Source organism: Arachis ipaensis, chromosome B04, assembly GCF_000816755.2.
Source record: "Arachis ipaensis cultivar K30076 chromosome B04, Araip1.1, whole genome shotgun sequence".
Classification (NCBI taxonomy): Eukaryota; Viridiplantae; Streptophyta; class Magnoliopsida; order Fabales; family Fabaceae; genus Arachis; species Arachis ipaensis.
The window spans coordinates 13184499-13197133 of record NC_029788.2 but is presented as its reverse complement, the minus strand read 5'-3'; the positions used below and the strand labels follow the sequence as shown (position 1 = coordinate 13197133).

The 12635-nt window shown below is 29.0% G+C and overlaps 1 long non-coding RNA gene across 1 annotated transcript; it reads right to left on the bottom strand.

The window, feature by feature from the left end:
• Positions 11110–12621, bottom strand: LOC110270926. The gene is made up of 2 exons (XR_002360706.1): positions 12008–12621; positions 11110–11712 (listed from the first exon to the last, which is right to left on the bottom strand). It is a non-coding gene; the product is annotated as an uncharacterized LOC110270926 (long non-coding RNA).

The window sequence follows — 12635 nt, the reverse complement described above, 5'->3', positions numbered from 1 at the left end:
GAAAAGAAGAGAGAGAATAGCGTAACGAAGAAAAAAAAAAAGAGAAAAGAAAGAACGTAAATCCTTTCGAATTTTCAGCTTCGATTTCTTGCAATCCGTAATTCCAATAAAAAATCTAATCCGGTAAGATTATTCGTAACTTCTTCTTCTACACGTTGGCACCATTTTTGATTAGTGGAAATTGACAGTGACATAGCTCATCTTTTCTTTGGGTTTGGCCAACGGAAATTTTAGGAGGCATAGACGATTCTGGACATTTTTTTCTTCGATAGCTCAGTCAGAAAGTTTCTCCGGAGCTTCGAATATTTTGATTCCGTACGAAGGTATGGTTTTGGTTTCTCGTAGTTAATGTTTAATGTCACATGAAAACTTAGGCTAGAAGACCTTAAGATAGGAATGAACTGAAAGAATAATTGATGGATTGTGTATATGGTATAAAATGTGTGGTTTAGCTGTTGTCAATAATTTACTGTTGAAGTTGGTTGATTTTGGAAAAAGATTTAATATTGGTATTTGTTTGATTTTGAAATAATTTGTTACTGGAAGTGATTTGAAGGACTGAGAGGTATTTGATTTGATAGTTGGGACCCTTGAAGGGTGGCAGAAATTCGAGCTTTAGAGGAGATACTGCCAAAACTTCTATAAGAATTGGAGTTTTGATTTGAGGTGGTATTTTAAGAAGAAAGAGATTATTATGTGGCTTGTGTATTAGAGACTATTTGTTGACCCTGTGTCGCAAGATGTGACCGGGCACTTTAACTCCCCGAATTTCCCCATGGGCAAGAACTCCAATAGAAACTATAGAAAAGAATAGGATAATTGTTTTACAAAACTCAAGGGAATCATAAAAAAAACGTAAATATTGTGTTATGTTAAAACAAATTCAAGTCGAATTAAATTATGCAAAATTTGTGAAAATAAAAATTAGCTAGGTTAAAGATGAAATGTTTTCTTGAAAATCTTGAAAGATACCGTACATAATCAATTAAGGATTTGCATAAAAACAAAGCAAGGTTGGTAGGAAATCAAATTGTTTTGTTTTGTTTTGTTTTGTTTTTTTTTTTGTTTTCTATTTGCATTTTGATTCTCCCTTCCGACATACTTTATGACTTTTAACCATTCTTATTTGTTGGTCACTTCAACTATTCCTTCATATTTTTGTGAACCTTGTACTCCTCTGATTTGGTTTTAGTTTATTTTGATCTAATTTACTACTACCTTTCTCTTGTACCTCTTAGAGTTCCTAAATTAAATATTTCTTGTTATGATATAAAATGACTCTTTTCGAAATGTTTTTTTTTCGTACCTGTACATCATTGCTTAGTTGCAATCTTACACCTCCTTCCGAATTCATGAGAAACGTAATTTTATTGCTTATTTTTCCCTTCTTGCGAGTTGTATCCCTTTAAATGTACTTGTACTCATCTCAGTGTTCACGTGGTCCTTAGTGGTAAAAAAACGGATGTGCTAGCTCTTTAGGGAACGACTAGTAGAAGAGAAAATTTAATTTTTCAGTAGCTCAATTGAAAGTTTGTTCGATGCCTTATGTCTAGTTGATCTTGTTTGAACTCCCTTGATTTAATATCCTTTTTCATATGGCCTGATTTCTTTTTAAGTACATCTTAATATTCCTGAATGTTCTTATGAGATGGCAATTTCATTTTGATATGAATTTTTAAAACAAGTTTTGGATTTTCTTCTTAAAGGGTTAAATCAATTTTTCTTGCTTGAATTGAATTCATAGCTATTTTTTTTTTAAAATTGACAAAGTTATTTTGAAGTTGGCATGTACTATTTTAAATAAGGTTTTGAAACCGACTTATAAGCAAATTTTTATTTCGGAATTCTTTTCTAAATAAAGTTTAACTTCTTCTTCCATATTTGCTATAATTTTTATACACACTTGATTGAATATAAACCTTTAGAATTTTTAAACAAACGTTTGATTTTCTTACAACCTTGCCACAATTTTACTGTATATCTTTATTTGATTGAATACCTAAATGTCTTTTAAGATTTCAAAAAAAATTGTTTTGGCCTTAACCCAATTAACTTTCCCTTTTTAAACCTCGCCTATTTCGTCTTTAACTTGTAAATTATTTTGACAAGAGGCAATTTGATTTCCTTATGAGTTTTATGCCTACTTTTGGTTAAGTGATGCACCTAACTATTTTTCTCAAATATTTGAGCGAATATTTTTGTTCATAGCCACATTGGTATTCATTTTCTTTTAAAATTCTACATAATTTATTTCAACATGGAATTGTATTAACGTAATGCCACAAATATACTTTTGTTATTTCTTTTACAAAGTGTTTGATGCGCACATTTCCTTTGAAAATGTGAAATAATTTTAGAAATTTTTTTCATTCTCTATGAGCAATTCATTCGAAAATATTCTTAATTCTACTCGAGACTTATAAGCCTTGTCTTTGGTCTTAGACATTCTTTTCTTTAAACCTCATATTCTTTGACTCGACTTAATTTTGCTTCAAACTACTGCACTACTTTTCTTTTTGTTATTTCTATCGGGTTTTGTTGATTTGGTAATCATTCTTGAGATTGCCAAACTAATTTTCTGTCTGACACTCTTCATTTTTTATGCATTCCTGATTACTTGTGATTTCAACAATCCTTTCAAATCCTGTCAGATTTTGTCGCTTGTCTTTTTTCAAGATCTTGTATTCTTTTGAATAAACTTGAGGATTACCTTAGAATCACGTATGACTTTTAGGGATAGCAAACGAAATTTTAAAAATGTTGTTCGTAAACGTGAAAGATGGATTGGTAAGTATGCAACGTTATGAGGAGTATATCAGTTTGTTCCTCGTAAAGGTTTGCGGATGTTAGAATTATGACGAGTTATGGAGATGTGAAGTGATTGATAGAGTTAGAGAGTTGAAGTTCTGAAATGGGTAAGAGATCTGTGACCGAGCATAATATCTGTTGTGTTATACCAACATGTTTTATAGCCCTTTTTGCCGCACATGCTACCGTTTTGCTTTGTGAACGCCTATCTTAATTTCCACCCTATTTTATTTCTCCAAGCTTTTGTAAAGTTTTGAACATTTATATATGCATACTAAGATTTCATACTTTTCTATGAAGTGTTTAAAAAGTAGAGTGCAAAGACTACGTGTTATCTTATATATTACTTTAATTTTCGAGGACGAAAATTTTTATAAGGTGGGTAGGATGTAAGACCCATAATTTTCGAAAAATATCATTATGAGTTAATTTCAATTTATTTATTTATTAAAGACTTTATTTTTAAAAATTATTTTATTAAAAGTAATTAAATCAAGTTTTGACAATTAAATTTAAAAATTCTGCTTAATTTTATAGTTATTGAATAATTTTCTATATATAAATTATACAGCTTAACAGTTGCAAAAGAATAAGAATTTTATATAATTTAGTTAAATAATAGAAATTCTAGAATTTAATATTTTAATTTTTATAAACAGAAAATAAATTATATTATTTCTAATTTTTAAATTAGAATATTTGATTAAAAGCTGATTAGTAAATTGATAATTAAGTAGTATTTTTAAGTAATTTTAAGAGATAATTGTTGGATGAAATTATATCTATGTACATATCCTTTTCTTTTAGAGGCCGTAATACCTTACTACCTCTGCTTTACGACTTAAGCGTAAGGCTCTGTGTGGTAGGGTGTTACAAAATCAAATCCGTTACAACTAATTAATTAAGTTGATTAAATATATAGATATTTTATAATTTAATATAATTTAATTTATATAGATACATGATTTTTACAGTTTTACTATTTATTGTAATAAATTTTAGAGATAATTTTTGCAAGTTATAGTTTATTTTTTTATCTGCATATTCAACTTTTAAGAATATTTTTTTTAATTTTGAATTTATAAATAAATTATTTTCTACTTTAATATATAAATTTTTTATGAATTTTTTATTGCAAAATTCACTTTAACAAAAATAAATTAATTTATGAAAATTTAAACTTGAGCACTTGCTATAGTTAAACTCAAACTTTAATTTATTTTGTCATATTATTATATAAATATTCAATTCTTTGATTAAACACTCATTTGATTACGAAATGATATTATATATGTTACTTTCATATGAAAAAAATAGCAACCAATTTTGTTTTTTATTTTTTTATAAGTTTATTTAAAAGTAAAAATCTCTCTATAGCCACTAACATCACCGATAAAAAAATTATAAATCTCTATAAAATAAAAAATTTATAAGATAAATAACATATATATAATTTTAAAGTTATTAATCGTAGACTATGAACAAATTTTTAAAACGAAAATCTTATGGATCAACATGTAATTTTTTATTTTTTGATTTTTTAAAAAATTTTTCAGACTTACCAATACTTAAGTTGTCTATACATCACTTCTCAAAATATTATGATTTCACAAGTTATAATATATGATATTAGTTATTGTTATATATATGAAAAATGTGACTTATTTACGTATTGTTTGGATTAGAAGAATTTGTAGAAAAATAAAATGTTGGAGAAAAAAATGAAAGAAAAATCAATTTTTCATTGTTTGGATCAACAAAGAAATTGAATGAAAAACAAAAAAGGTGTATGTGGAGCTCATGTAAATTTTTCTCTTCAAAATTGGAAAAAAAACTAATGGAGAAGTGCAAAAATGGGTAAAAGTATAGAGTTACCCTTTGAATTATAATTTATATATAATATGTAAAAATATTACTCGTGTTTTAGAGTTAGATGGGGACCTGTGAAATCCTCACAATCTGCCACGCGAAAATGGACGGGGATTAGGGGTGGCAAACAGGCTGAAATCTGTGGGGTCGGCCCGCGTAACCTACCAAAAAGGGCGGGGGTGGATTAAAATTGAGACCGCCAAATTTAAAAAGTCCGCCTACCCTGTATCGCCTAATTCATGGGTTTTGGCGGGTTTCGGTGGGACGAGGCGGGGAAGGCTTTCTTGCTAGGCCAAGCGTTTTTTTTGTCAGGACCATTTTTTTTACAAATTTCAATGATGTTATTGATCTACAAAAGAATAAAAATGAGAATTGAAAATATTCTAAGTTATATTTTGGATTATATTTTATGTTTGATTGATTATAAATTATTTGAAGATGTTTAATTATATGTTTGGGACAATATTTGCTTTGTTTTGGACAATGTTAGTTTTATTATTTTATTTTAAAAAATTTAGTTTATAATTATGTTTATTACATATTTATAATTATAAAGACTTTAATGTTTGTAAATTTAGAAATTATAATTTTTTTATATCTTTAGAAATTATAAATTTATTGAAATGGTTGTGAAATTATATATATTGTTTAATATTTAATGGTTTATAAAAAAAAAAAGAGATTTGGCGGGATTGGCCCACCAACCCGCCAACTTACCATTAGATGGGACGTGGGATGAATTCAGGACCGCCTCACTAGGCAGGGCGGGGCGGTCCAATCTGCCAGATGGCAGGCTTTTGGCGGGGAGAGACAGACTTTTCCGTTTGCCATCCTGAAAACACGGATATAAGTACCTGCTTCATGAAACCTATTAAATACACGCAAATATAAAATTATGAATTTATCCTAATTTATATATAAATAAATCAATTTCTTGAATTTTGTAATTGCTTGCATTGAGGTCTCACTAGACCCAAATATATCTTAAATTAATATTTTGAATCATTATTATAACAAATACTATACTATTTAATATTATAACACTTAATATATGTAAAAGTTGGATATATTTATAAGAAAATTTTTAAATCAAATTAAAAATATTAATTATCTTTTTTTTAGTTTTAAATATTATTTACTAATATAACAAAAAATAAAAATAACAATAATCACTCACATAATTAAAATAAATAATCCTAATATATACATGACACTATATATATCAAAGATTATTATATATGATAAATAATTTTTTCTTTTCTGTAATGACTATTTATATAATTTATTGAAATCTTTTTTATCTTAATATTTAATGAATTTAACATTCAAAATATTATTTAACATACAAAATAAGTAACTTAAGTCATCATCTAAGATAATAAATATAATAGTGTAAATATTTATTTATTTATTTATTTATCAGTAGTAAAAAATATGTAAATAGTATAAACTGATATTTTTTAGTATAAAATCAATAATAAAAATTATTAATTAAGTTAATTACCTAATTAAAAAATTATGAAAAATTGTTTAAATAATAATAACAAATAAGAACACTATTTTTACATATTACAAAATTTATGAAAATTTTTTGGATAATAAATCAATCATCAATAGATTATACATTAATTCTGTCAAAAAAAAAAATAATTAATACATTGGATATTATTATTTACGTACTAATATAATATATATTGTTGATTATTAAGTTTATAATTAATTTTTAATCCAATTTTTGGTAATTAAAATTTAAATGATTGAAATTATTAAATGGTGAATATTTGTATCTAACCAATTTTATTTTTGTTATTGAAATTAAAAAAGAATGAGTTGTTAATCAATTCTAAATTTAAATTTAGATTTGAGTAAGAAAATAAAAATATTTCAAAATTTTATCTCATTAACTATAATTAATGTCAAGATAAGAAATTATTTTGTACATCATATATATTGTAGGATAATATGGTTATTTGCTATTTTTTAATGATAAATAATATTGTCAAATAAAATGGTGTAAGAAATTAGAAGGAAATGTATTTAACAGTTCAAGAAATATTAATTTATTTTTTAATAGAATAAATTATATATTGAATAACAAAAGTTGTTATTAGTTTTTCTTCACACTTATTAATACTCAACGATGGTGTTTCGATACATCATGTTACCAAGAAATATTAATTGATCTAATAACTTTTGTAATGGCATAAGTTTATAAATTTAAAAATTTAAAATCATTTCATAAAATGTGAAGTTTCAACAAGTAATAATGTTGATCATATTATTTTGACTTCAAAAATGAATACGATATCAATAAATAAAATTGTCCCAGGTAAATTTTAACAAAGACAAAAATCTATAAATAATACTATTAATGAGAAATTAATCTATTTTAAAAATAAATACAATTTTTTTCTTCAGATTTCCTAATTCGAGAAGTCGAGAACTAATTCACCACAATTGATGCTCTATTTATTAAGGGTATGCCGTTAACTAATGGATTATTATACATACAAAGCAAGATTTGCGCTCCAAATATTTACTTAAGTGAACAAATGAAATGACCATTCAACCAATCTAAATTGATTAAAACAAATATTAATTATTTTTAATATTTTTAAATTATAAAATATTTACCATTCAACCAATTCAAATTAATTAAAATAAATATTAACTATTTTTAATATTTTTAAGTTGTAAAATATTTATAATAATAATTATAATAGATTTTTTTTATTTAATTTTTAAAAAAAAATTTATATAATTTTATATATTATCCCTACACTAGTTTAATTTCTTAAAAATTCAATTTGATTCCCCAATGTGAATCAAGTTAATCATTTTGATAATGTATATTATTGTTAAATGTTGTGACACGTGTCAAATTTACTAAATAATTTGGTTTATAACATAATCAAGTTAGTCAGGTTTATATATTTTACTTATTGAAATAAATAATTTTATAACATAATAAATTAAAATTTTATAAGCAAACAAATCTAGAAATGATCCATATTGGCTCATGAAATATCATCATAAGCCCTTTGTTGTTTAATATAACTAATGAATTTAAAATAGATTTTGTTAGGTAGACAATAATTTTTGTGAACAATGTGAATAATAAACTCTAAAATTGACCTAATTAAAATAAAAATACACTATACTCCTAATTTTTCCCAAAACACTAATTTTAACCATCCTAATCATCCACCCCCTCTTTGACCTAGCAGTAAACACGTTTTTTCTAGCCCCAATTTGAAGGAGCAGCCACGGAAGAGAGTCCCAATGCCAGCGTTGCATTACGAACCCCCTACTAATCCCGCTGCAACCTGAACAGCCGTCGAAACCCAACAACTTCTCACCGCCAGATTGCATTCTTCCTGTCTCTCCGCTGCTGCCATCATCTTGAGCGCCTCCCTCGTATAGCCATCGAGCGTTGGTAGTCGTGTACGAGCTCCCCGTCACTGTCGCCTGGCCGTCTCACAACCGCACCCTCGCGTCGTCCATTGTCGCCCCACACTCGCCGTTGATCGCTGGGTCTTCTTTGTGCCGCCTGTGGTCTGCCGTGAACAACCCTGACGCTACCGTTCTGTGTGCCTGATTGCTGCTAACAAAGGTCAATTCAAGGCTAGCTATTTTTTTACTGATTAGATGTTCATAAAAGTCTTTAAGTGATGGTTGTTTTGAACAGTTGTGCTGCTTGTGCGCATCGTTGAATTTGTTTGAGTTCCGAAAGTGATGTTGAAGAAAATGACCAGTTGTTGTTGCTGAATTTCCTTTTTTTTCGTCTTGTTTTTTTATGGTTGACTGAATTCAGGTTTGTTCTGTCCCCGGGTATTAGTTAGTCAGCAGTTAGTTTTGACTCACATTTTTAAAATTAGTTGCCATATGAATTGTTTATTCATTGTAAGACGGATGGTTATTTCACCAGGTGCATGTATGGTTGGATTAAACTCAAGAATACAAAATTTGTTTGAGTCTAGTGACCAATTTTTTCTTCCATTAGTTCACCTATTTGTGTGTTACATGTGATTTACCATGCAATATACCCGTTAGGTATGTTTGGTTTTGTAAAACTCTGGTTTAAGTGGTTTCATATTTTTTAGCTTCAGAATAATGTGCAAGCCAAATTATAATGCGACAAAACCTATCTGTATATGGTTCTGGAACTGGGTTGGGTTTGTTTGTTTGTTAGATTTTTAATCACACTTGAAAGTGTAATATGCTTATTCTCCATACGACTACTTGGTAATTTTGTTACCTTTTGACCTTGGATGTTCAATTTTGACTGCTTACTTTGCAGCAAGATTATTATACCAGGTTTTTGGTTGTTTGCCTGGTTAATCACATTGCTCACAACTGTTATTGTACCCTTGTTGTTTTCCATTTTTTATTCATTGTAACACGGATGGTTATATTACCCGGTGCATGAATGCTTGGATTAAACTCAAGATTTTGAAGTTTGTTTGAGTTTAGTGACCAATTTTTAGCTTGCTTTAGTTTGTGTATTTGTGTGTTACATGTGATTTACTTTGAAATTTAACCATTAGGTATGTTTAGTTTTTTAAACTCTGTGAGACAAACATGTGAAGGCCTTTTGTGGTGGTTTAACTTGTTATGTATTAATTCGCTTTTTAATATTATGGAAGCCAAATTATAATGTCAACAAAACGTATATGTATATAGTTCTGGAATTGGGTTGGTATTATTTATTTGTTAATCACAATTAAAAGTGTAATATGATACTTCTCCACACCTTTACTTTGTTAGTATGGTACTTTTTGACTGTGGATGTTCGATCTGGACTGTTTACTAAGCTGGATGATTATTTTACCCGGTGTTTGGTTGTTTGCCTGTTTGTTCTAGTGGTTGATCGTGTGATTGATTAACTTTTTTCCGTTGGAATTCATCATTGGTTTAATTAACATTGCACAACATTAGTTGCTCTGGTTATGTGAAAAGGCATTCATAATTATTGGTTATGAATTTTAATATCATGCTGCTTTGTGTGTCGTGCTCTTGGGGTCGTTAGAGTTCAGTGCCACTGAGATTTTAAGCAAGAATGGCCAAAATAACTCACTAAATGGTGTTGCTGTTAAAGGTGTTTGAAACTTTATTGGAGACTCATTATTACACTATTTTGGCCTCTTATAGAGTTCAGTGCCACTAAGATTGTTTAATTGATATATAACTCTTTTAGATAAGGAATAGTTCTTTATAATGACAAAGAACTTATAACTATTAGTTGTAATTTCTTGCATCAACTCAATTCAAGTCCCTTGATCTCGTTGTTTTAAAGCATGAAACCTTTATGATTCTTGTCAATTATGCAACATAGAATTTCTAGAATTAAGATTAACAAACAAAAGTTCTAGCAACACCAAAGTTGTATGCTTTACATAAAATTTAAAAAAGGGTCACATCAAATTCTACCCTAAGCAAGCTACTAATAGATAATTTGAATATTGAGGCTAAGGTTTTTTATATGTGCAGATGAAGATAGCGACTAGCCCAACACAAATGCCTCGCCAATCATAAAGAACACACATCAAGGATTTTGATACAAAGAGGAACTGCAATAGCATCACATAATTTCAACTAGATACAGCAAAATAAAACTATGTGATTAGACCAATCGAAAAGCACTGCCAATACTATTTCTCGGATGTTTAGTTTACTATGTATACAGATGGTTGCTTGCATTCAATAAATGGATGTTTGTTTTGGTTATATAGTTGGTCTTTTAATTGATTCACTATGTGGATTGTGAGTTAATTAAATAATTGGTTGAAATTTATTTTAGTTGTGCTAAAATCAACCTAATTCTATATGTTTTTCACTTTGGCTTTGAATTTTAAAAAATAAATAAATAAAAGGTACAACTCAGGTAATTGGCATTTGTTGAATTAATATTTTTGGTGAATCTAAAACTCAGGTAGTGTGCATGGATGTTCGATTGAGAGGTTATTTGGATTTGTTAAATTTATGTTGTTCCAGGCACAAACGTATGGATGCTTCGTTCTTTTTTCAACTTGGATGATTTTATTGTTGCAAAATCAGTTAAAATTATGTTAAATTAAATTCAAATCAAATAAACATCCAAATTAGAATGAAAACAATCATCTGCCTACCCAGTAAAATGAACACCCGACCTATTTTGGATTGACCACAAGTTCTAAACATACCGATTAATTTTCTCATTTATTAGACACTTGATTTAATAGTGACATATATTTTATAATTTATTAATTTAAATTTCAAGAAAATGTCTAACTTAAACAGGATTAAGGGTGTCTGTAAAATTCAGTTTATAATAGACACCATGCTCATAATATTTTTTATCAAAATTTTTTTATCAGGCAAAATTATGTTAAATCTAATCCAAATCAAAATAAACATTCAAATTAGAATGAAAATAACCGTCGGTCTACCTAGTAAAAAGAACATCCGACCTATTTTAGTTTAATTTTTTGTTTACATAAACACAGCAGGGTAATAAATTATACTACAAATGGTATACCCAAAATAACCATTCACTTTAGAATGGAAAGAACCATCTGCAATCATAGTAAAATGAACATCTGCCTCAGTTTAAATGACTTCAAGTATAGTACATGATGTATCTCAATCCCTATGCAACTTGTTGTTATTGAGCTCTCCCACATCATTCAATACCCTCATGGATCCTGCAACATTTTCAGACCTTGTTCTCTTAAGGGTCTCCGAGAAAAGAATTCTCAATAGGTGGCTGTGGCATAGGCTGCTCCTTGAAAGACAAAGAAGATTTTGATACATAAAGTGGTAGGGCTGCAACATTGAGTGAATTATTCCCCAACATGGCACTAACAAGTTTGGTACTTTTCTGCATTGGTGGTGGTGCTGGATTTATTGTTGTATGTTGGAATTGATGTTTTCATCGACGAATTCATCCTGTGCTGCTGCCTTATTGTTCATCTATGATGACATCATGCTTGTATGATGATCTTTACAAGGCTGCCAAATTGATGATGAACCTAAGAAAGCCTCAAAGAGTCTTTTCTGTTCAGCAAGAAACATTTATTTAGCTATTGAAAACAATCATCAAATTTCAAAACAACCTCCACATAAAACTTGGCTTACCTTGAAAAACTAGATGAATATGTACATATCTCAAAACATAAATGATGTATTTTTTATACTATCTCTATATTTGTGTCCTAATCCACCTGCTAAGAACAACAATATAATTATAGACTTTTTTTTAATTATAAAAAATAGGGACTATTGCTTATTATCATGTGATCTGTCTTCTAACGTATTTGTCTTCATGTACAAACACTGGGTCATGGCTAACCTGAGTTGGTATCTGAGGTTGTCCCATGGCTATGCCTCCATGATTTGGATACATGGAATCACAAGAGTTGTTACAATTTTTTTCCTCAACTAAGGTAACATAATAGACAATACCAAAGACAACATTTGCAAAGGATAAAATTGCACACCCTGCAAACACTCTAGGCTTCACGATGTAGCAGTAGTAGTTGCCAAAGCATATGCTCTTTTCGCTGTGTTGATCATTCAGTGCCGGAATAATTAGCAACAGAAGAAACGTAAGGGAGACGAATGGTGGACGCGGTGGGCTGCGGGGGGCCTACACATTGGGCGCGTTTGTGGGCTGTGCGAAGGACAACTTGTACACGAATGGGGGGCTTGTTCGGACGTTGCCGTAGAGGTATGTGGCGTCGGCTGCGGCTGGGCGGCGGTGGCTCATGATTTGGACGGCGACGGTTTGGGGATAGTGGGAGACAATTAGCGGCTGGTTGAAGAACGCAATTTATCAATGCAGAACGCGAGTTAGAAGTGATTAAATGTGTAACTGTACAATGTAAAAATCCTAATTTTTTTTAAATTTAAAATATGATATTATTAAAAATTAATTAATTATCTAATTAAATATTTTAATTTTAATTTTCCTTCATATT